This window comes from Salvelinus namaycush, chromosome 3 (genome assembly GCF_016432855.1).
Source record: "Salvelinus namaycush isolate Seneca chromosome 3, SaNama_1.0, whole genome shotgun sequence".
NCBI classification, from domain to species: Eukaryota; Metazoa; Chordata; class Actinopteri; order Salmoniformes; family Salmonidae; genus Salvelinus; species Salvelinus namaycush.
Genome location: NC_052309.1, coordinates 10,772,304 through 10,799,036, shown reverse-complemented (window position 1 = coordinate 10,799,036; position 26,733 = coordinate 10,772,304).

The window sequence follows — 26,733 nt, the reverse complement described above, 5'->3', positions numbered from 1 at the left end:
AATGATATACTGCTTTCTCAGGAACAGGCCCAGATCCCCATGATTTGCATGAAGAGGAGGTGGAGAAAAAGGGGCCAGAGGGCGGGCTGCCTTCTGAGAATTCGTAGGCGATCAAATAAACCTCCACTTCCTTCCGTTCTGCTAGCAAACGTGCAATCTTTGGAAAATAAAATACAGTATTTGACCTAAGTGGAAGATTAAACTACAAACGGGACATTCAAAACTGTAATATGTTATGCTTCACGGAGTCGTGGCTGAACGACGACACTGTTGATATACAGCTGGTTGGTTATACGCTGTATCGGCAGGATAGAACAGCGGAGTCTGGTAAGACAAGGAGCGGCAGACTATGTATTTTTTTAAATAACAGCTGGTGCACGATTTCTAAGGAAGTCTAGAGCTATTGCTCGTTTGAGTTATCTCATGCTAAGCTGTAGACCACACTGTCTACCTAGAGAGTTTTCACCACACTGTTTACATACCACCACAGACTGAGGCTGGCACTAAGACAGCATTGAATGAGCTGAATTCCGCCATAAGTAAACAAGAAAACGCTCACCCAGAGGCGGCGCTCCTAGTAGCAGGGGAGTTTAATGCAGGGAAACTTAAATCCGTTTTACCAAATTTCTATCAGCATGTTCAATGTGCAACAAGAGGGGAAAAAACTCTGGACCCCCTTTACTCCACACACAGAGACACATACAAAGCTCGCCCTCACCCTCCATTTGGCAAATCTGACCATAATTCTATCCTCCTGATTCCAGCTTACAAGCAAAAATTAAAGCAGGAAGCACCAGTGACTAGACCAATAAAAAAGTGGTCAGATGAAGCAGATGCTAAGTTACAGGACTGTTATGCTAGCACAGACTGGTATATGTTCCAGGATTCCTCCAATGGCATTGAGTAGTACACCGCATCAGCCATTGGCTTCATTAATATGTGCATGGATGACGTCGTCCCCACAGTGACCGTACGTACATACCCCAACCAAAAGCCATGGATTACAGGCAGCATCCGCACTGAGCTGCCGCATTTAAGGATTGGGACTCTAATCTGGAAATGTATAAGATATCCCGCTATGCCCTCAGACGAACCATCAAACAAGCAAAGTGTCTATACAGGATTAAGATTGAATCGCACTACACCGGCTCTGACGCTCGTCGGATGTGGCAGAGCTTGAAAACTATTACGGACTACAAAGGGAAACCCAGACGCGAGCTGCCCAGTGACACGAGCCTACCAGATGAGCTAAACTACTTCTATGCTCGCTTCGAGGCAAATAACACTGAAACATGCATGAGAGAACCAGCTGTCCCTGAAGACTGTGTGGTCACGCTCTCCGCAACCGATGTGAGTAAGACCTTTAAACAGGTTAACACACCGCAAGGCACTACAGAGGGTAGCTTGACCCCAGTACATCACTGGGGCCATGCTTCCTGCCATCCAGGACCTCTATACCAGGCGGTGTCAGAGGATAGCCCTAAAAATTGTCAAAGACTCCAGTCACCCTAGTCATAGACTTTTCTCTCTGATATCGCATGGCAAGCGGTATCGGAGTGCCAAGTCTAGGTCCATGAGACTTCTAAACAGCTTCAACGCCCAAGCCATAAGACTCCTGAACATCTAATCTAATCTAATCCAGTCTCCCCACTGGAGAGCAGTGGGGAGACCAGGAAGAGGGATTCATCGAAATTATTTGGAAAATCTATCCACTACCACCATAATGGTGGTGAAACCATCAGAGGGGGGAAGATCGGTTACAAAGTCAATGCACAGACGTGACCAAGGTTGCTGAGGCACAGGCAGCGTCAGGAGCCTTCTGGAGGGACTTGGTTTGAGCACATACAGAACAGTGGACATCCCGAGTGGGCCACCAGTACTTCTCAGCATTGGAGTTAATGGTGCGAGAAATACCTGGATGTCCAGCAACAACAGCTGTGTGTGCTCAGGTCAGCAGCCAATCCCTTATCCCTGTGGACAATTCGGGAGGACAATTCCGGGGTCCGGGGTGCGGGCTCCCTCTAGAGCCTGGTGGATGTCCACATCTATGTCCCAAACCACTGGACCTACGACTCGGGAGGATAAGATTATGGGTGCCCTCTGGACAGGAACCACTCCCAAATCGTAGATATGGGACAGGGCATCGGCCTTGATGTTCTTAGAACCTGAAGTCGAACCTGGTGAAGAAAAGAGCCCACCTGGTTTGGCGCGGATTCAGTCTCCTTGCTGTCCGTATGTACTCTATGTTTCCGATGGTCGGTGAGGATGACGAATGGTTCCTTGGCACCCTCCAGCCAGTGTCGCCATTCCTCTGATCAACTTCACCGACAGGAGCTCCCGATCACCGACGTCGTAATTCTTCTCTGCAGAGGACAGCACAAGGATACAATTTCAATGGGTTACTCTGTCTTTGTGACAAAACTGTCCCGACGCCCACCTCAGATGTGTCTACCTCAACCACAAAAGGTAGCTTGGATCTGGGTGTTTTAGCATGGCGGCTGAGGTGAAAGGCTTCATCGGCTGCTGGAGACCACACCAACCTACGAGGCCCACCCTTGAGGAGGGAGGTGAGAGGGCACTGAAGTTCCTGATGAAGCGGCGGTAGAAGTTGGCAAACCCCCAAAACTACTGTAACCCCTTGATGGTGGTTGGGACTGGCCATGACCTTAGCGCATCTACCTTCTTGTCCTCCAACTTCACTCCCTGCGGGCTGATTTGGTAACCCAAGGAGGATACAGCCCTCTGATGGAATTGGCACTTCTCCACCTAGACGAACAGGTGATTGGCCAATAGGCGTTCCAGGACTGCTCGAACGTGGGTGATGTGATCCTCCAGGTTGGTCGAGAAGATCAGGATGTCATCGATGTATACAATCACCTGACGTCCGAGCATGTCCCTGAACACCTTGTTGATGAATGCCTGGAAAACCGACGGAGCATTGGCTAAGCCAAAGGGCATAAAGTACTCCTATTGACCAGACATTGTGCTGAACACCGTCTTCCACTCATCCCCCTCCCGGATGTGGATGAGATTATAGCCACTCCGCAGATCCAGTTTGGTGAAGAACTGTGCCCCGCGGAGCCGCTCGATGGCACCAATGGGAGAGTGTACCGATACTTCGTGGTGATGTCATTGAAGTAATCGATACATGGGCGTAATCCTCCCTCCTTCTTGGCCACGAAGAAGAAACCATCCGACGCAGGAGACGTGGATGTGCGGATGAAACCCTGTTGGAGCGCCTCTTGAACGTAATCCTCCATGACCTGGGTCTCAGCCACAGACAGAGGGTACAGTAGATGCATCTGCGCGGAGGTGTAGCACCGGGAAACAGGTCATGACATAGTCCCAGGGGCGATGATGAGGGAGACAGGTAGCACAGGTCTTGGAGAATACCTGCCTTAGGTCCTGGTATTCCTCTGGGATGTTGGGCTGATAGGCCCCCACAGGACTCTCAACCGACGTGGAACCACAGGGGACAGGAAAACAGGTCTTCCGGCAATCAGGTGACCAGTGTTATTCTCATCCTCGACCATGGCGTTGGAGCCAAGGGAGTCCGAGGATGATTGTGTGAACTGGTGCACTGGTGATGAAGAAGGGGATGTTCTTCTGGTGATTGGACTCCACGGTGAGGGTAGGTGATGTGTGTGATGGTTCCAGATCCTAATGGCCAACAGTCGAGACCTTGAACCAGAAAAGGAGAGGAGAGCGGGTAGATGGTAATGTTGAGGGAGGAGGCAAGGGTCTGATATATAAAAAGTTCCCTGCGGTGCCGGAATCCACTAAAGCTGTAGACACAGTACATGAGGGACAGGCAAGGGCTGATTTCAAGGTTTTATTGCTAACCTACAAAGCATTACATGGGCTTGCTCCTACCTATCTATCCAATTTAGTCCTGCCGTACATACTTACACGTACGCTACGGTCACAAGACGCAGGCCTCCTAATTGTCCCTAGAATTTCTAAGCAAACAGCTGGAGGCAGGGCTTTCTCCTATGGAGCTCAATTTTTATGGAATGGTCTGCCTATCCATGTGAGAGACGCAGACTCTGTCTCAACTTTTAAGTCTTTATTGAAGACTCATCTCTTCAGTAGGTCCTATGATTGAGTGTAGTCTGGCCCAGGAGTGTGAAGGTGAACGGAAAGACACTGGAGCAACGATCCGCCCTTGCTGTCTCTGCCTGGCCGGTTCCCCTCTCTCCACTGGGATTCTCTGCCTCAAACCCTATTACAGGGGCTGAGTCACTGGCTTACTGGTGCTCTTCCATGTCGTCCCTAGGAGGGGTGCGTCACTTGAGTGGGTTGAGTCACTGACGTGGTCTTCCTGTCTGGGATGGCGCCCCCCCTCCCCCCCCCCCCCTTGGGTTGTGCCGTGGCAGAGATCTTTGTGGGCTATACTCGGCCTAGTCTCAGGATGGTAAGTTGGTGGTTGAAGATATCCCTCTAGTGGTGTGGGGGCTGTGCTTTGGCAAAGTGGGTGGGGTTATATCCTGCCTGTTTGGCCCTGTCCGGGGGTATCATCGGATGGGGCCACAGTGTCTCCTGACCCCTCCTGTCTCAGGCTCCAGTATTTATGCTGCAGTAGTTATGTGTCGGGGGGCTAGGGTCAGTCTGTTATATCTGGAGTATTTCTCCTGTCTTATCCGGTGTCCTGTGTGAATTTAAGTATGCTCTCTCTAATTCTCTCTTTCTCTCTTTCTTTCTTTCTTTCTCTCAGAGGACCTTAGCCCTAGGACCATGCCTCAGGACTACCTGGCATGATGACTCCTTGTTGTCCCCAGTCCACCTGGCCGTGCTGCTGCTCCAGTTTCAACTGTTCTGCCTGCAGCTATGGAACCCTGACCTGTTCACTGTGATTAACATTATTTGACCATGCTGGTCATTTATGAACATTTGACCATCTTTGTCATGTTCTGTTATAATCTCCACCCGGCACAGCCAGAAGAGGACTGGCCACCCCTCATAGCCTGGTTCTTCTCTAGGTTTCTTCCTAGGTTTTGGCCTTTCTAGGGAGTTTTTCCTAGCCACCGTGCTTCTACACCTGCATTGCTTGCTGTTTGGGGTTTTAGGCTGGGTTTCTGTACAGCACTGTGATATATCAGCTGATGTAAGAAGGGCTATATAAATACATTTGATTTGATTTGATTTGACAGTCAGCCAGAGTGATGGACATCAAAAAGAGTCTCGTGGGAAGAGTTGAATCTGGAATACTCACTCCTGGTCCAGGGGATGGAACATCACGTGACCGTCCCTCTGCTCTAGTGGATCCCGGATTCTGAAGTACCGGACACCGCTGGAGCTTGTGCCCTCCTTGCCCACAGTACAGACATAGCCCCAGCTGTATCCGTCTGCGTCGTTCTGCAGCGGAAAGGCGTGTGACCCCTACCTCCATGGGTTCAGGCTCTGAGAATGCAGACGCTCCCGAAGAAGGTTATCCAGACGGATGGCCATCACAATGAGTGTGTCCAGGGTGAGGTTGTCATCCTGACAGGCCAGTTCTGTCTGGACCTCCTTGCGCAGCCCTCTTCTAAATAGAGTGAGAAGCGCTGGCTCATTCCATCCACTGGAAGCTGCTACTCTCCGGAAGGTGAGCGCATACTCAGCAGCCATTTGATTCCCCTGCTGTAGCTGAAGCAGACGCTCACCTCCTTCTCTGCCCTCCGCGGGATGATCAAAAATGCATTTAAACAGAACCATGAACCCCTCATAAGAATCTAGCTCCTCCTCCTCTCTCCCAGACGGAGCCCATTACAATGCCCGCCTGGTCAGCAGAGAAATAACCATGGCAACCTTGGACCTCTCAGTGGTGGGGGCTCCCAAATGGTATGAAAAATAGAGGGAGCACTGAAGGAGGAAGCCATGGCATTTGGATGATGTACCATTGTATTCCTCCGGGAGAGATAGACGGGCATCGCTGACCTGAGTGGGTTGCTGAATGGGCTGCTGCTCTGGCTCGCTGGGTAGACTGGCTCTAGAGTGTCCTTCGCTGCTGGGCTGCAACGTCTCTCGGGGGTGTTCGAGACGCTGCAGACTGTGGAGAACCTCTTCCATGGCCGTCCCCAGTTGAGCCAGCTGGTCATGGTGTTGACTTAGAAGGTACCCTTGGTCGTCGACCGTCTGAGAGATATCCAATTTTATCCAATCGATGTGGATGGGCCGTGTTTGGCCCTCCGTTTCCTATAGTCCACGATCAGCCCCATTTGTCTTGCTGACATTGAGGGAGAGATGCCAGGACAACTCCTGGCACCACACTGCTAGGTCTCTGACCTCCTCCCTCTAGGCTGTCTCATCAGCATCTGTGATCAGGCCTACCACCGTCATGTCATCAGCAGACTTAATGATGATGTTGGAGTCGTGCGTGAACAGGGACTATAGGAGGGGACTAAGTATGCACCCCTGAAGGGCCCCTATGTTGAGGGTCAGCAGGGCAGATGTGTTGTTGCTTTTTTTTTTATTATTTATCCATTATTTTACCAGGTAATTTGACTGAGAACACATTCTCATTTACAGCAGCAACCTGGGGAATAGTTACAGGGGAGAGGAGGGGGATGAATGAGCCAATCGTAAACTGGGGATTATTAGGTGACCATGATGGTTTGAAGGCCAGATTGGGAATAAAGCCAGGACACCATGGGATCTTTATTGACCTCAGAGAGTCAGGACACCCGTTTAACGTCCCATCCGAAAGACGGCACCTTACACAGGGCAGTGTCCCCAATCACAGCCCTGGGGCATTGGGATATTTTTTAGACCAGAGGAAAGAGTGCCTCCTACTGGCCCTCCAACACCACTTCCAGCAGCATCTGGTCTCCCATCCAGGGACTGACCAGGACCAACCCTGCTTAGCTTCAGAAGCAAGCCAGCAGTGGTATGCAGGGTGGTATGCTGCTGGTTTAACCTCACCACCTGGGGACGGCCCATCGGGAATTCCAAGGTCCGGGTGTGGGATGTGGGATGTGTTTAATCCCAGAGTCCTTAGCTTAGTGATGAGCTTGGAGGGCAGTATAGACGGGTTGGTTGTTTAGCAACAAAACCAATGCGTGCGCAACTATGGCGCAAAACAGACAGGCTTAGATTGTTTCAATACATGTAAACTATATTTAATCTCCAATGGAGATGAAACCCATCTATGGTATTGAATACTGAGCTGAAGTCAATGAACACAGCATTCTTATGTAGGTGTTCCTTTTGTCCAGATGGGAAAGGCAGTGTGGACTGCAATAGAGATTGCATCATCTGTGGATCTGTTGGGGCAGTTTGCGAATTGGAGTGGGTCCAGGGTGTCTGGGATGATTGTGTTGATGTGAGCCAGGGACAGCCTTTCAAAGCATTTCATGGCTACAGATGTGAGTGTTACAGAGCGATAATTATTTAGACAGGTTACCTTGGTGTCCTTGGGCACTGTGACTATGGTGGTCTGCTTGAAACATGTAGGTATTACAGACTGGGTCAGGGAGAGGTTGAAATGTCAGTGAAGACTCTTGCCAGTTGGTCATTGCATGCTCTGAGTATGCGTCCTGGTAATGTGTCTAGCCCTGCAGACTTATGAATGTTTACTTGTTTAAAGGTCTTACTCCCAAAGAGCTACTTCAGGATTTGGGTGACACCCCTGTCCTAGGGGGTCCAGAGCTCTTGGGGGTGTAATTGTTCCAGTAGATGGTGGTGCTGGAGGCCACTGTGCACAGATTGCGTCCAGAGACCCCCTATCTGACTGATACAACTGAGTTTCAGCTGGAGATTGTTCATGTGACTGTGATGTGTTGCCTCCACATCATTGTGTTACATTATCAATAACTCAACATAGGAGATAGATCCACTGGCACAGTTAGGGGGTATGTGTCTTTCAGTGAGGTTGGTCAGCTTGTGCGTCTTCTCGCCCTTATTAAATGCTTGACCTGTAAAAAGACTGATAGAGACAGGATTGAATGGATAATATTAACAAAAGCGGATAGCAATGATAAGATTCCATTGTGCGAAACATTCTTATGGTGGAACAGTATTTTATGATACCCAGCCACCAACACCCTTCTTCCCATTCAGTTTATCCTTGAACCCCCTGATATCATTAAGGATTTGTCTGGCGACCTCCCGTTTGAAAACATAAGTCACAGTACCTGGTCAACCTTGATATTTACCAAAAAATAACATCTCAGTTGATCCTATTTGTTTGTGCTGCTAGGGGTCTCCTACTTTCCTCTTCTCGTTCAAATTTTTATGCAGCAGCTCAACAAACAGGCAGAATCATATAAGCCCTTCAACAATGTTATTACTTGTTGATTCAACATGCCACAGAAGCTGGCTAGCATAACTCTCCATGTCAAGGATTAGCATGCTTACAGCGCGGATTAGCCGAGACCGGAGCGAGACTGAGCCTCACTCTGATCCATGACTACTAACTCCCCTTTCTTACAGATGAAAACAGCAACAGAATGGCAGAAAAACTTTTAATCACAAAGGTATTTTGAATAGAAGTAGATTGCCGTGTCAATGTTAACTATTCCTACACTGAACTAAGGTAGCCTGGTGTTGTCTTGCAATTTTGCCCACAGCACAAACAGATGTGGAACCAAGCTAGAACTAAAGACCATAACTCAGGTAGAGAATCTGTCGGTGGGTTCAGCCAAGAATAGGATCAAACATGGAGCAAGTAACAACTGTACAGTATTCAGATGTAGTCTGGGTCCCAAATTACACCCTATTACCAACATCTGTACAGTATTCAGATGTAGTGTGGGTCCCAAATTACACCCTATTACCAACATCTGTACAGTATTCAGATGTAGTGTGGGTCCCAAATTACACCCTATTACCAACATCTGTACAGTATTCAGATGTAGTCTGGGTCCCAAATTACACCCTATTACCTATATAGTGCACTGCTTGTGACAGGAGCCCCATGGTTTATTGGTTTATTCTGATGTCACGCCCTGACCATAGAGAGCCCTCGGGGTTCTCTATGGTGTTTTAGGTCAGGGCGTGACTAGGGGGTGTTCTAGTCATTATTTTCTATGTTGGTGTGAGTATGGTTCACAATTGGAGGCAGCTAATGATCGTTGCCTCTAATTGGGGATCATACTTAGTGTGGTCCGTTTCCCACCTGAGTTGTGGGATATTGTTTTGTCACCAGCTCCCGCACCGGAGCCGCCACCGACGCTAGTTGCCTACCCTAACCCTCCTCATCCAGGTTCAGGTTTTGCGGTCGGAGTCCACACCTTTGGGGGGGGGGGGGGTACTGTCATGCCCTGACCATAGAGAGCCCTCGGGGTTGTGACTAGGGGGTGTTCTAGTCTTTATTTTCTATGTTGGTGTGAGTATGGTTCCCAATTGGAGGCAGCTGATGATCGTTGCCTCTTATTGGGGATCATACTTAGTGTGGTCCGTTTCCCACCTGCGTTGTGGGATATTGTTTTGTCTAGTGCCAGTGTGCGCTACGAACTGCACGTTCGTTTATTTATTTGTTGTTTGAAGTTTCACCTCAATAAATATGTGGAACTCTACTCACGCTGCGCTTTGGTCCACTCATTATAACGAACGTGACATCCGATCTCTATTAACTGTTGCTGAAGCAGAAACTATTCTTCCTGGGGTCCACAAAAAATACAAAACATGACAACTAACAAAGCACCGATACACTGATAGACAAGGACAGTCACACATATTTTAAATTCAAACAATAAATACAAAAACAAATAATAATAATAATTGTACAAACAATACCCCAAACATGATGTGTGTTAAACCGTGTGTTTGTGAGTGTGTGTCCCCTCACAGTCCCAGCCGTTCCATAAAATGTTGTTTAATATATTTTTAAAGGTAATTTTGCTGTTTGGGTGAGTAATTTGATATGGAAGGGAGTTCCATGTGATCATGGCTCTGTATAATACTGTGCGTTGCCGTCAATTCATTTTGGACTTGGTGGCATGTCTTGTGGAGTATGTATGGATGTCTGAAGAGACCCCTGGTGGCATGTCTTGTGGAGTATGTATGGATGTCTGAGTCTGAGCATGAAAACTAGAAAAGAAGCAGCTAATAGCTAATCTCTCGTCAACCCTCAACCAGTAAAGACCGGCATGCATGTTGTTGATTTTAGTTATGTATGTGCAGTTAAGGGCAAGGCGTGGTGCTCTATTTTGAGCAAGCTGCAGTTTTGCTAGGTCTTTTCTTGCTGCACTTTATCATATTACCGGACAATAATCAAGATGGGATAAGACCAGAGCCTGAACAACTAGTAAAGTTGAGTTTTGTGTAAAAACACAGAACATCCTTTTTATAACAGACCCCCCCCCCCCCCCCCCCCCCATTGTCACAACAACTTTGTCAATATGACTTGACCATGATAATTGAGCATCCAATGTTATAACTAGGAGTTTAGCTTCCTCAACTTGCTCAACTCCAACTGAGGTCTTAGAGAATGTTTTGAACCAAATAAGTCAACTGCCCTGAGGGACACCGCACTGTACGTATCTGATGTTAGAGAAACTTCCATTGAAGAACACTCTCTGGATTCTATTGGATACATAACTCTCCAACCATGTGATGGCAGGTGATGTAAATCCATAGCAAGTGAGTTTTTCAATAGCTGTTTATGATCAATAACATCAAAGGCTGCACTGAAATCTAACAATATAGCTCCAACTATCATCTTATTATCCATTTATTTGAACCAATCATCTGTCATCGGAGTCAGTGCAGTGCAAGTGTTGTGTGCACTACTCTGTATGCATGCTGAAAGTCAGTAATTAACTTGTTCTCTGAAAAATAGCATTGTAATTTATTTGGTCCATCACAATTCTCTCCATCAGTTTACTAAGAAGAGGCAACTGACTGGGTGGCTGTTAAAGCCAGAAAAGTGTCCTTTACTATTTTTTGGAAGTGGAATTACTTTAGCTTCCTTCCACGCCTGTGTACACAGATATACTGGTTAAATATATACTGTAGCAAATAGGGGTGGCCTTACAGTCTGCTGCCATTCTCAATAGTTTCCCATCAATGTTGTCTATACCTGGTGGCTTATTAATATTGATGGATAACAATATATTTTCCACCTCTCCTACACTAACTTGACCAAATTCAAAACAGCAATCCTTCTCTTTCATTATTAGATATTTTATACAAAAATATGATGGTTCACTGTTCATTGTTGTCATTTCACTTCTGTTGTTATAAATTAACTTCAGTGGATGATGTAGATTAATTAGGTGTTCTGCCCATGATATCATTTAAGGTACTCCAAAGTATTTTTCCATTGTGTTTTATGCCATTTATCTTGGTTTGGTAGTGTAATATATTCATCTTTTTGTTAAGTTTAGTCACAACATTTCTATGTTAACCAATCACCTGAGTTGCCACCAGTTATTCCACAGAAAAACCAAACATTCACGCTCAAACACAAGTGTGCAGACCTCATGTACAGAAACTGTATTGTCTCAAACACGGCCCTTGACATTTAATTCTAATGATAAATACAGTCTGGTATATACAATATAGTCTTATGGGAACCCTACTAATAGTTGTTTTTCTCCATCTTTCCAAGTATTAATTATGACCGAGATAATGATCACTGCTAAGAACAGTAATCTACTGTGCCAATGACGTGCAGGACACAACCTCCATTGATCAGTACAATACCCTCACAGGTATCCCATTGATCAGTACAATACCCTCACATGTATCCCATTGATCAGTACAATACCCTCACAGGTATCCCATTGATCAGTACAATACCCTCACAGGTATCCCATTGATCAGTACAATACCCTCACAGGTATCCCACTGATCAGTACAATACCCTCACAGGTATCCCACTGATCAGTACAATACCCTCACAGGTAACCCACTGATCAGTACAATACCCTCACAGGTATCCCACTGATCAGTACAATACCCTCACAGGTATCCCACTGATCAGTACAACACCCTCACAGGTATCCCACTGATCAGTACAATACCCTCACAGGTAACCCACTGATCAGTACAATACCCTCACAGGTATCCCACTGATCAGTACAATACCCTCACAGGTATCCCATTGATCAGTACAATACCCTCACAGGTAACCCACTGATCAGTACAATACCCTCACAGGTAACCCATTGATCAGTACAATACCCTCACAGGTATCCCATTGATCAGTACAATACCCTCACAGGTATCCCATTGATCAGTACAATACCCTCACAGGTATCCCACTGATCAGTACAATACCCTCACAGGTATCCCATTGATCAGTACAATACCCTCACAGGTATCCCACTGATCAGTACAATACCCTCACAGGTATCCCACTGATCAGTACAATACCCTCACAGGTATCCCACTGATCAGTACAATACCCTCACAGGTATCCCATTGATCAGTACAATACCCTCACAGGTATCCCATTGATCAGTACAATACCCTCACAGGTATCCCACTGATCAGTACAATACCCTCACAGGTATCCCATTGATCAGTACAATACCCTCACAGGTATCCCACTGATCAGTACAATACCCTCACAGGTATCCCACTGATCAGTGCACTGTAGTTACTGGAATATGCATGTTTTTTCACCTTTGTGAATGTACCGCATGGAGACATTTAAAAGATATATAAGGGAGTTTTTTTGTATGTATTATGCATAAAGCTAATATAGAAAGTATTAGGGTGAGTTGAGAATTGTTAGGGTAAGCATATCTGATAACCGTAAACAGGTAAATGCCATGGTGTTTACGCAGAAATAAACATACACAGAAAATAATGTATTTTAATTTTAACTTCTTATCAAGCAGCAGCAGTAGTAGTAGTAGTTACCTAGCATTGCAAAGGTCAGTTGAGAGAGTTGCTTTATCTATTAGATCATAATTATCCCACAATATCAGTTTGTTGCCACAGCATTCTCCCCTCTGACCCAAAGAGAGAAAGCCAAAGGCGATTAAATGCAATGAGATCCAAGTTGACATATAATTACTAAATGGATTTAGTCTTATTTTTTGGCTTTAATTGGCTTGCTGGCACATCTACATCATGGTATTGAGTTTGGATTCAACATGACATACAGCAATTTAACTTTCCAAACATCAGAATATTTGTTTTCCGCATCCATTTTGCCAATAAAGTTTGTATGCCAGGAATGGGAAAAGCTCTTCATTGGACCGATTTTGCAATATCTTACCCTACACCTCTCTTTATACAAAAGCCTCAGTATTGTACCAATATTTTGAGAAGGATTGATTTTCTGGATGGAAGCTGTTATTTTTTTCAAAAGCAGAACAGTGTACAATAACAGTTAGTAAGGATATGATCTCTACAACCATTCCTGAGGGCCTGCCTGTGAGATCTGTGAGCTCTGGTCATAAGAACAACCCATTGTCAGTCAGTTTCAGTCTGTCCCACAGCTTAGCCTCAGCTCAGACACGATCTACAATCCTACCATCCAGACGGTTTAAGGGATGCTAAATAAATGGCCTGTGTCACAGAAAAGTGTCTGTGTCTTGACAGGGCTCGACGTGAAGGGAGAAATGGCATTGGCTCTCCGGACCAGTAATTAATCACAGCCAGCGGCCCGGTCAGCCGAGCCGCTAACCCACTGTGACCTCATTCCAGTACACCAGGTGCTCTGAGGCTCACACAGACCTGGTCAGAGAGGCTAGGTGTGTACGAAAAGATCCTAGGGGCTAGACCTCTAGGTGTTCCACCTCATATTCTACTGAGAGGGGCTAGACCTCTAGGTGTTCCATCTCATATTCTACTGAGAGGGGCTAGACCTCTAGGTGCTCCACCTCATATTCTACTGAGAGGGGCTAGACCTCTAGGTGTTCCACCTCATATTCTACTGAGAGGGGCTAGACCTCTAGGTGTTCCATCTCTTATTCTACTGAGAGGGGCTAGACCTCTAGGTGTTCCACCTCAAATTCTACTGAGAGGGGCTAGACATCTAGGTGCTCCACCTCATATTCTACTGAGAGGGGCTAGACCTCTAGGTGTTCCACCTCATATTCTACTGAGAGGGGCTAGACCTCTAGGTGTTCCATCTAATATTCTACTGAGAGGTGCTAGACCTCTAGATGCTCCACCTCATATTCTACTGAGAGGGGCTAGACTTCTAGGTGTTCCATCTCATATTCTACTGAGAGGTGCTAGACCTCTAGGTGTTCCACCTCATATTCTACTGAGAGGGGCTTGACCTCTATGTGTTCCATCTCATATTCTACTGAGAGGTGCTAGACCTCTAGGTGTTCCACCTCATATTCTACTGAGAGGGGCTAGACCTCTAGGTGTTCCACCTCATATTCTACTGAGAGGGGCTAGACCTCTAGGTGTTCCACCTCATATTCTACTGAGAGGGGCTAGACCTCTAGGTTTTCCACCTCAAATTCTACTGAGAGGGGCTAGACCTCTAGGTGTTCCACCTCATATTCTACTGAGAGGGGCTAGACCTCTAGGTGTTCCACCTCATATTCTACTGAGAAGGGCTAGACCTCTAGGTGTTCCATCTCATATTCTACTGAGAGGGGCTAGACCTCTAGGTGCTCCACCTCATATTCTACTGAGAGGTGCTAGACCTCTAGGTGTTCCATCTCATATTCTACTGAGAGGGGCTAGACCTCTAGGTGTTCCATCTCATATTCTACTGAGAGGGGCTAGACATCTAGGTGCTCCACCTCATATTCTACTGAGAGGGGCTAGACCTCTAGGTGTTCCATCTCATATTCTACTGAGAGGGGCTAGACCTCTAGGTGTTCCACCTCATATTCTACTGAGAGGGGCTAGACCTCTAGGTGTTCCATCTCATATTCTACTGAGAGGTGCTAGACCTCTAGGTGTTCCATCTCATATTCTACTGAGAGGTGCTAGACCTCTAGGTGTTCCACCTCATATTCTACTGAGAAGGGCTAGACCTCTAGGTGTTCCACCTCATATTCTACTGAGAGGGGCTAGACCTCTAGGTGTTCCACCTCATATTCTACTGAGAGGGGCTAGACCTCTAGGTGTTCCACCTCATATTCTACTGAGAGGGGCTAGACCTCTAGGTGCTCCACCTCATATTCTACTGAGAGGGGCTAGACCTCTAGGTGTTCCATCTCATATTCTACTGAGAGGGGCTAGACCTCTAGGTGTTCCACCTCATATTCTACTGAGAGGGGCTAGACCTCTAGGTGTTCCACCTCATATTCTACTGAGAGGTGCTAGACCTCTAGTTGTTCCACCTCATATTCTACTGAGAGGGGCTAGACCTCTAGGTGTTCCATCTCATATTCTACTGAGAGGGGCTAGACCTCTAGGTGTTCCACCTCATATTCTACTGAGAGGTGCTAGACCTCTAGTTGTTCCACCTCATATTCTACTGAGAGGGGCTAGACCTCTAGGTGTTCCATCTCATATTCTACTGAGAGGGGCTAGACCTCTAGGTGTTCCACCTCATATTCTCTGGCTGTTACACCATAGCACGTACTGAGTTCTGGGAAAGTAAGAGGTGCTTTGAGGCGCACAGCACATCAACCCTACTGAGAAGGGCTAGATATGCATCTGACATTGCACCCTATTCCCTATATAGGAATAGGGGTCTGGTTAAAAGGTAGTGCACTATATACAGAAGAGCGTGCCATTTGAGATGCAGACTACTGTATGTGTTGCACAACGAACCCTACTAGGGCCTGTGGAGTATTGGAAAGTCAAAGGACAGTTGTTTTCTCTGGAAGCTTCATGTCAAGACATGCAGGGTTACAAGAAGTTAATACCCTGAGATTTACCTTACTTGGACGCAAGGTAATGTTGGATTTTGAGAATAGTCTGCATATTGACAGTACAGGAGAGATGATAGTCTGCCTATTGACAGTACAGGAGAGATGATAGTCAGCCTATTGACAGTACAGGGGAGATGATAGTCAGCATATTGACAGTACAGGAGAGATGATAGTCAGCCTATTGACAGTACAGGAGAGATGATAGTCAGCCTATTGACAGTACAGGAGAGATGATAGTCAGCCTATTGACAGTACAGGAGAGATGATAGTATGCATACTGACAGTACAGGAGAGATGAGAGCCAGCCTATTGACAGTACAGGGGAGATGATAGTCAGCCCATTGACAGTACAGGAGAGATGATAGTCAGCCTATTGACAGTACAGGAGAGATGATAGTATGCATACTGACAGTACAGGAGAGATGAGAGCCAGCCTATTGACAGTACAGGGGAGATGATAGTCAGCCCATTGACAGTACAGGAGAGATGATAGTCAGCCCATTGACAGTACAGGAGAGATGCAAGGTTATTGATCCAAATTGCTGGGATACTTAACAGTCTGTAATATATAGATACTATAATATATAGATAATGTAATATATAGAGAGTATAATATATAGATTCTGTAATATATACAGTAGATACAATAATATATTGATACTATAATATATAGAGAGTATAATACATAGATACTATAATATATAGCGAGTATAATATATAGAAATATAATATATGAGAGTATAATATATAGATTATATAATATATAGAGAGTACAATATATAGATACTATAATATGTAGAGCGTATGATATATAGATACTGTAATATATGACTTTAACCTCCCCACGTCTACCTTTGACTCATTCCTCTCTGCCTCCTTCTTTCCACTCCTCTCCTCTTTTGACCTCACCCTCTCACCTTCCCCCCCTACTCACAAGGCAGGCAATACGCTTGACCTCATCTTTACTAGATGCTGTTCTTCCACTAATCTCATTGCAACTCCCCTCCAAGTCTCCGACCACTACCTTGTATCCTTTTCCCTCTCGCTCTCATCCAACACTTCCCACTTTGCCCCTACTCGGATGGTATCGCGCCGTCCCAACCTTCGCTCTCTCTCCCCCGCCACTCTCTCCTCTTCCATCCTATCATCTCTTCCCTCTGCTCAAACCTTCTCCAACCTATCTCCTGATTCTGCCTCCTCAACCCTCCTCTCCTCCCTTTCTGCATCCTTTGACTCTCTATGTCCCCTATCCTCCAGGCCGGCTCGGTCCTCCCCTCCTGCTCCGTGGCTCGACGACTCATTGCGAGCTCACAGAACAGGGCTCCGGGCAGCCGAGCGGAAATGGAGGAGAACTCGCCTCCCTGCGGACCTGGCATCCTTTCACTCCCTCCTCTCTACATTTTCCTCTTCTGTCTCTGCTGCTAAAGCCACTTTCTACCACTCTAAATTCCAAGCATCTGCCTCTAACCCTAGGAAGCTCTTTGCCACCTTCTCCTCCCTCCTGAATCCTCCTCCCCCTCCCCCCCCTCCTCCCTCTCTGCGGATGACTTCGTCAACCATTTTGAAAAGAAGGTCGACGACATCCGATCCTCGTTTGCTAAGTCAAACGACACCGCTGGTTCTGCTCACACTGCCCTACCCTGTGCTTTGACCTCTTTCTCCCCTCTCTCTCCAGATGAAATCTCGCGTCTTGTGACGGCCGGCCGCCCAACAACCTGCCCGCTTGACCCTATCCCCTCCTCTCTTCTCCAGACCATTTCCGGAGACCTTCTCCCTTACCTCACCTCGCTCATCAACTCATCCTTGACCGCTGGCTACGTCCCTTCCGTCTTCAAGAGAGCGAGAGTTGCACCCCTTCTGAAAAAACCTACACTCGATCCCTCCGATGTCAACAAATACAGACCAGTATCCCTTCTTTCTTTTCTCTCCAAAACTCTTGAACGTGCCGTCCTTGGCCAGCTCTCCTGCTATCTCTCTCAGAATGACCTTCTTGATCCAAATCAGTCAGGTTTCAAGACTAGTCATTCAACTGAGACTGCTCTTCTCTGTGTCACGGAGGCGCTCCGCACTGCTAAAGCTAACTCTCTCTCCTCTGCTCTCATCCTTCTAGACCTATCGGCTGCCTTTGATACTGTGAACCATCAGATCCTCCTCTCCACCCTCTCCGAGTTGGGCATCTCCGGCGCGGCCCACGCTTGGATTGCGTCCTACCTGACAGGTCGCTCCTACCAGGTGGCGTGGCGAGAATCTGTCTCCGCACCACGTGCTCTCACCACTGGTGTCCCCCAGGGCTCTGTTCTAGGCCCTCTCCTATTCTCGCTATACACCAAGTCACTTGGCTCTGTCATATCCTCACATGGTCTCTCCTATCATTGCTATGCAGACAACACACAATTAATCTTCTCCTTTCCCCCTTCTGATAACCAGGTGGCGAATCGCATCTCTGCATGTCTGGCAGACATATCAGTGTGGATGACGGATCACCACCTCAAGCTGAACCTCGGCAAGACGGAGCTGCTCTTCCTCCCGGGGAAGGACTGCCCGTTCCATGATCTCGCCATCACGGTTGACAACTCCATTGTGTCCTCCTCCCAGAGCGCTAAGAACCTTGGCGTGATCCTGGACAACACCCTGTCGTTCTCAACTAACATCAAGGTGGTGGCCCGTTCCTGTAGGTTCATGCTCTACAACATTCGCAGAGTACGACCCTGCCTCACACAGGAAGCGGCGCAGGTCCTAATCCAGGCACTTGTCATCTCCCGTCTGGATTACTGCAACTCGCTGTTGGCTGGGCTCCCTGCCTGTGCCATTAAACCCCTACAACTCATCCAGAACGCCGCAGCCCGTCTGGTGTTCAACCTTCCCAAGTTCTCTCACGTCACCCCGCTCCTCCGCTCTCTCCACTGGCTTCCAGTTGAAGCTCGCATCCGCTACAAGACCATGGTGCTTGCCTACGGAGCTGTGAGGGGAACGGCACCTCCGTACCTTCAGGCTCTGATCAGGCCCTACACCCAAACAAGGGCACTGCGTTCATCCACCTCTGGCCTGCTCACCTCCCTACCTCTGAGGAAGTACAGTTCCCGCTCAGCCCAGTCAAAACTGTTCGCTGCTCTGGCACCCCAATGGTGGAACAAACTCCCTCACGACGCCAGGTCAGCGGAGTCAATCACCACCTTCCGGAGACACCTGAAACCCCACCTCTTTAAGGAATACCTAGGATAGGATAAAGTAATCCTTCTAACCCCCCCCCCTTAAAAGATTTAGATGCACTATTGTAAAGTGGTTGTTCCACTGGATATCATAAGGTGAATGCACCAATTTGTAAGTCGCTCTGGATAAGAGCGTCTGCTAAATGACTTAAATGTAAATGTAAAATATATAGAGAGTATAGTATGTAGATAGTATAGGGTCACGACTTAACCACAGGACTTGACTCTAGAGAGTGTAAACTTTGTGTTGTGAGCAGCACTTGGTGGAGTTTGACCAGGCCGTGTGATATTGAGTGTGATGTGGAGCGTGATATTAGGCGATGCGATACACACCGCAGGGCTCCAGCGTCATAATGACCCCTGAGCATCTCCACGGTAACAGCCTGTGACTGACAGATAGGCCTCTCAGGTGGAACATTGTCTCCGTCCTAAATGGCACCCTATTCCCTTTATATTGCACTATTTTGTACTTTTTACCCTGTGGGCTCTGTTCAAAAGTAGTGCACTATAAAGGGATAGGGAGCCATTTGGGATGTAGTCATTGTTATAGCAGCTATGGGGGTCCAGTTAGGGAAATGTATGTATTTTTCATGTGAGGGAGAGAGGGAGTGTCAGTTACAGTATGTAACCCTCCATCAGTGGGATATCTGTGGATCAATGGGCAGAATGGTAATACTGAAAATGGACTGACCCCTCAGGAGTAACTGACCCCAGATACATAACAGGAGTGGGACTGCTTATGCTGACTTAAGGAGATGCACTGTTAAGGCCCTTTGCTGCACTGTAAGAGCTAAAAAAAGAAAGAAATCAAAGACTAGTTAAATGACATTTTAGATTTTCAAATGGGTGTAAATCAGGTTTCTGTAAGGAGCACTTTGCTTCATGCTAAAGAAATCTGTAATTTCACAAAATGGTGGTGGAATTAAATGTAGTCACGCCCGAAACCTATAAAAAGGAAATTGGTTTTTTGCATGTGATTTTGACAATTAGTCATTTTTAATAACATATGTCTCACTCTTGAGTAAGTCTTAATGTGTTTAACACTGCCCAAGGGTATATTATCCGATTTGAATTAATTTCCTCCTCTCCAACACAATTTCCTCCTCTCTCCTTTCCGTTCTTTTACCTCTGTGGGCCCTGTGCTGTGCAGATCTTGTATCCCTTCCAGCCCAGTCTGGCTTGTCACACTGCATTGGCCATTTCCTCAACACAACAACGCTGCCTGTCATAACTGACACCTGTTTCCTCTCTGCAATCTACCGGGGACAGAAGCTGAGCTCATCTGAGCAAACTATATATCTTCCCGTGTAAATATCCATTACCTCACTGAGCATGTCCTGTTGTCTGCCCTCTCTCCTCTTCCCCGCTTGCCCTATCTATCTGCAGAGAGGACTTGGCTGCAGCTCCAGTCTGCGGCTCCAGGATGAAGCCGGTAAAAGGAAGTTTGACAGTGGTTGAGCCTAAAGCATAGCGGATGTGTGTATCGTATCATGACATCAGTAAAAGACAGACAACACCCGCTGCATTTAAACTTAAAGGTAGGCAGAGGTAGGTAAGTGGATTCCTATTGTCTGACTTTCTGGCCACAGAAAACATTCAAGTTCTTTAGGTTTAGAAGGAGACACAATGCCATGGAGGATTGATTTATTCACATTGCTCGTCCAATACATCTCCAGAGTAAACCCATGAAAACCTTTGATCCCAACTTGGTAAAAAGGAAAACATTTTAACATTCCATGAAAGTTACATGCCCATCTCTGTCCCCTGACATTGTTTGATAGTCTACAGTACATTTGACTGTATATGACATCAGATAAAATAGATCTATTGCCGACATACTGTATTTATGACATACTGTATTGACGACATACTGTAGTAAAGGTATTGTGACCAAGGACATTGGGTGCTTCAACGGAAGCCTTTACATCCACACATGACCTGTCCAATGAACTTTTGGATACAGCGTCTAAGTTACATGCCCATTGCTCTTCCATGTTTGATAGTGATATATGATCACATACAGGGACTTTTTCAACATTTTGTGTTATAGCCTGAATTTAAAATGAATTAAATTTCGATTTTGCGTAACTGGCAAACAGACAATACCCCATAATGTCAAAGTGGAATTATGTTTTTAGACATTTTTACTAATTAATTAAAGATGAAAAGCTCAAATGTCATGAGTCAATAAGTATTCAACCACTTTGTTAAGGCAAGCCTAAATAAGTTCAGGAGTAAAAATGTGCTTAACAAGTCACACAATAAGTTGCATGGACTCATGTGTAGCCCTTTCCTGCAGTCAATGACCAAAAGCACCCCTTTGGTGTCATGGTTGGAATGTTATTCATATTTTTCATAATTTCATGACGAATACAAATATAATTTTTTCAAACAATGAAAATCCAGTTTTTCTATGTCAAAGAGTTTTGTTATATTTCAGTCTTCTTTGATGTATATAAAGTGTGATATTAATACATTTCAACTCTATATCTGACATGGCACAGGTGGCTTCTTCTTTTTAAGCCCATAATCATGTGTGTGAGGTGTATACTTTTGTTTCAAAGTAGATTTGTTTAAGACTACCAAGAATCACACTGTGTGACCCTGATTTTGCCCACTGCAGTAAAATGATATTATCAATCATGTTTAATGACTACCTCATCTCTGTACCCCACACATACAATTATCTGTTAGGTCCCTCAGTCAAGCAATGAATTTCAAATGCAGATTCAACCACAAAGACCAGAGAGGTTTCTATGCCTCACAAAGAAGGGAACCAGTTGGTAGATGGGTAAAAAAAAGCAAACATTGAATATCCCTTTGAGCATGGTGAAGTTATTAATGGTGTATCAAAACACCCAGTCAGTACAAAGATACAGACGTCCTTCCCAACTCAGTTGCCGGAGAGGAAGGAAACCACTCAGGGATTTCACCATGCGGCCAATGGTGACTTTAAAACAGTTACAGAGTTTAATGTCTGTGATAGGAGAAAACTGAGTATGGATCAACAACATTGTAGTTACTCCACAATACTAACCTACATGACAGAGAGAAAAGAATGAAGCCTGTACAGAAAACAAATATTCCAAAACATGCATCCTGTTTGCAACAAGTCACTAAAGTAAAACTGTAAAAAATGTGGCAAAGAAATGTACTTTATGTCCTGAATACAAAGTGTTATGTTTGAGGCAAATCTAACACATCACTGAGTACCACTCTTTCTATTTTCAAGCATGGTGGTGGCTGCATCATGTTATGGGTGTGATTGTCATCGGCAAGGACTAGGGAGTTTTTTTAGGATCAAAATAATGGAATCGAGCTAAGCGTAGGCAAAATCCTATAAGAAAACCTGGTTCAGTCTGCTTTCCATCAGACACTGGGAGATGAATTAACCTTTCAGCAGGACAATAAACTAAAGCACAAGGCCAAATATACACTGTAGTTGCTTACCAAGATGACAGTGAATCTTCCTGAGTGGCCTAGTTACTGTTTTGACTTAAATCGGCTTGAAAATCTATGGCTGTCTAGCAACAATTAATAACCTACTTGACAGATCTTGAAGAATTTTTTAAAGAATAATGTGCAAAAATTGTACAGTCTAGGTGTGCAAAGCACCTTAACCAGAAAGACTCACAGCTGTAATGCTGCCAAAGTTGATTGTAACATGTATTGACTCGGGGGTGTGAATTATCATGAATAATTAGATATTTCTGTATTTTATTTTCAATAAATTTGCTAAAAGTTCTAAAAACATGTCTTCGTTTTGTAATTAAGCGGTATTGTGCATAAATATGATATTTTATCCATTTTGAATGACATGCTGTAACGTCCAGCACGTCGAGCACAAGGACATTGTGTGTTGAACTGAATCCTTTTCGATCCCCATGGCGACCTGTCAAAACATTTCATTCATTTAAAAACAGCTGCTGCACTGCTAGAATTCGTATTTACATTAATCGTCAGAAATTGCTCTAATACTTTAAAGTGGCTGCCTCTTAAGAACATGTCGAAACAGACTTCAGGTTAAGCATTTAATTTCAGAAGTATCTTTGGGAGAAAATGTACGACTTATTAATTTCGTCACCACTTGAAGGGTTTCCAATAACATCCCTCACACCGTAATATAACGCTCCCATCTAAAGACGCACATTGTGAAAACTTGAATTGTTTTTTCAGTAGTTTGGGCTGAATAACAGAGAAACCCATGTATTCTGTCCACAGGCAAATTAACATGTGTGTTGCATCATATTGCAGAGGCAAATACCAAGTCCTTCTTAATGACTGGACAGGTAAATCTACCAAGTCCTTCTTAATGACAGGGGCAGTGAATCTACCTATGTATATCACTGGATTCAGGGTCAAAAAGTTAATGATATAATTTCCATGTAGGTCAATAGAGCCAAATGTTGGTACTGTCAATGACCAGAGAGAAGGAGGAAGAGGGGGAGAGGAAGAGGAAGAGGAGGATGGCGAGGAGGAAGAGGGGGAAGAGGAGGATGAAGAGGAGGGGCACGGCAAGGAGGATGATGATGATGAGGAGGAGGTGAGGGGGCGAGGATGAGAGGGAGGAGGAAGCACTAATGTAATGCATATGCAGGAGGGTGTTAGTCTGTTTATATGTGCAAGGAAATACAACCGCGATTCGCCCAAGGAAAGAACATCAGAGCATGAGAAATGTCAATTAGCCATTGACTGTGAGGATTGTGATGTGAACCACAAATTAACACAGATAGGAGAGAGGATCTGAGATTGATCAGTTATTCGGCTCCGTTTCTTCAAGGTTGAATAATAGTATAACATGCCATCGCATCACAACGCTCACTCTTCCACCTGCTTTGCATAACTGCAATTATTCAAAAGCTAATTTGTTAAAACTTATGCTAATTCAGTAGTCCTCCCAAAACTAATTACAAATGTAATTTTCTCTTTCGTCATGGTATTTAATTAATGCTTCAGCTTGGTTGACTAAAAGCATCATACAAGATATATTATTTTTCCTTTTTTTGAAGTGGTATTGTATAACTCGACAAATCAGTCCTGACAATTGAATATTCACATTCTGCAGTTCATAACCTAAGTTACGATGTTTATATGTATATTGTCTATAGTAAAAACAGAACCACAAATAGAATCGCATCATTCTTATTTCAATGAACAGAATACACCATAGGCCATTGTGGCAAGTCTACAAGTCCTAAAGGTCCAATGCATTCGTTTTTTTCTCAATATCAAATCATTTCTGGGTAACAATTGAGTACCTTACTGTGATTGTTCTCAATTAAAATTATCGAAAAGAAACAAAAATAGCTTCTCAGCAAAGAGCAATTTCTCAAACAAGAATTTTGCTAGGACTGTCTGGCAGTGGTCTGAGTGGTGAGGGGAAAACTCAAAACTAGCTGTTATTGGCAGAGAGGTTTGCAACTCTCATTCTTATTGGTCTATTAACTAATTTACTGCCTGGTGATGTCAGCAGGCAGGCTAAAACTCCATCCCACCAAAACAGGCTGAAATGTCAGGCGGTCTTTCAAACAGCTCTTATCCTAAAAGGGCATTATCATCATTTTCACAATCTCACAATATTATTCCAACATCATAGTGTGGAAATATATACACAACACAGGAATCCTTTTTTTGACTGCACTGGGCCTTTAACACATTCATGGTGACATTTTTAAAGATGTTATCTCGTCTTTGTTTTAGATACAAGCCAAGAAAAGTATAAACTTTAAAAAAAAACTTGGAACTTTGTTATGTTCCTCTCTAAGGAAAAATGGATAATTTTCCACAAAATCTTTGACGAGACACATAACAAAGTTCCAGAGCTGAGACAAAAGTAATAATCCATGAAAATACAGGTTCACTCCCTGCAAACAAAACTTTGTCGTCAGGACGTCCCCAGAAAGTCACAAAATGCTCCGGATGTTGTGTCATGGTCCCCTGAAGGTTTTGTCTAGTTCCCTATTTATACCAGGTACGTCACCTGATGGTCGCAAACAAAAATTTGACCCAGGCCACAGGCACCCTAGTTTCATTACATATCACTCCTTATTGCCAAGGTCATCAAAGCCATGATTGGTGAACCACTGATCCACTCACAGCTCTTTTGGCAATGTTAGGGACACCCACAAAAACAGTGTTTTTAACGTACTGTACAGGGTTTTCAACTTACATATTTGACATACATGATTACATTGTGTATGTTATTTAAACAGTAATTATTATTCAACAATTCCTCACCTGGGATTCGAACTCACAACTTCTTGGGTCAAAACATTCCGATCTTCCAATCTTTTCTTTGTGTCCCAGTTTCACTGTGAAATTGACTTACACAGATTTATACAAACTCCATGTCCATTTATCTTCACAGTACAAAGATCTTCCTCTGCGTCATTGCTAGCACAATTCAGCTTAGTTGGGATCAGTAAGATGACACAGGCCTTGAAGCTGGGCTCGCCAGTGTGTAATTCTGAATTAACTTCATTTGAAAGTGTCTGTGCTCTGTCTTGAATATGAATGAGAGAGAAGACAACAACATCAGATCATAGGGCTTGTACCTGAAAGCATTATGAATGCCTCAATTCCCATCAATGTACTTGCTAAGCTTTGCAAGAGGGCTAATTATTTCTGGACACTTGCAGACACTGCTCGGAGCGGTAATTTATTTATTTTGAGAAACAAAATTAGCCTTTATTGTTTAAAGAAATTAAGAAAGAGATTGGTGTGTGTTTTTGCTCTCTTATCATGGTATGGGGTTGTTCAATGACAGACATCTATTTGTTTAAAATCTATGTCTTGATAGTTTCATTTCAGAGATACAAATAATCATGTTTTTTTGCAAAATACTATACACACAGTGGCCAATTTACTAGGTACATCACCTCGTTCACAAAAATGGTTTTTGGCCATGGCTTGCTGTATAAAGCAGGCAGACAGGCATCAAGGCATTGTTACTGTTCCATTGAACATTAGAATGGGCAAAACGAGTGACCTAAGCAACTTTGAGCGTGGTATGATTGTCGGTGCCAGGCGTGCCAGTTTCAGTATCTCAAAAACGGCTTGCCTCCTGGGCTTTTCATGCACGGCAGTCTACGGTTTACCGAGAATGGTGCGACAAACAAAAAACATCCAGTCAGCGGCAGTCCTGTCGGCGAAAACAGCTCATTGATGAGAAGTCTAAAGAGAATGGCAAGAATCATGCAAGCTAACAGGCCTGCCACAAATAGACAAATAACAGCGCAGTGCAACAGTGATGTGTAGAACAACATCTCAGAACACACAACTAGTCGGTCCTTATCACAGATGGGATATTTCAGCAGACGACCACCCCGGGTTCCACTCCTATCAGCTAAAAACAAGAAGAAGCGGCTCCAGTTGGCACGCGATCAACAACACTGGACAACTGAGGAGTGGAAAAACATTGACTGGTCTGACGAATCCCGGATCCTGTTGCGTCATGCTGATTGCAGGATTTGGCATAAGCAGTGTAAGCAGCATGAGTCCTTGGCCCCATTCTGCCTGGTGTCAACGGTACAGGCTGGTGATGGTGGTGTAATGGTATAGGGAATGTTTTCCTGGCATACGTTAGGTTCCTTGATACCAGTTGAGCAACGTTTCCATTTAACAAATAATTCAGGCTGTTCTGGAGACAAAGGGGGGCCTGACCCGGTACTAGATGGGAGTACCTAATACATTTCCGCTGAGTGTATATCCGCCACACTCCAGGGAAATAAGTAGTACTGCTAGGTTTTACATAGCTAAATGTAACAAATCATTTAAAAAATATATATATATATATAAAGAAC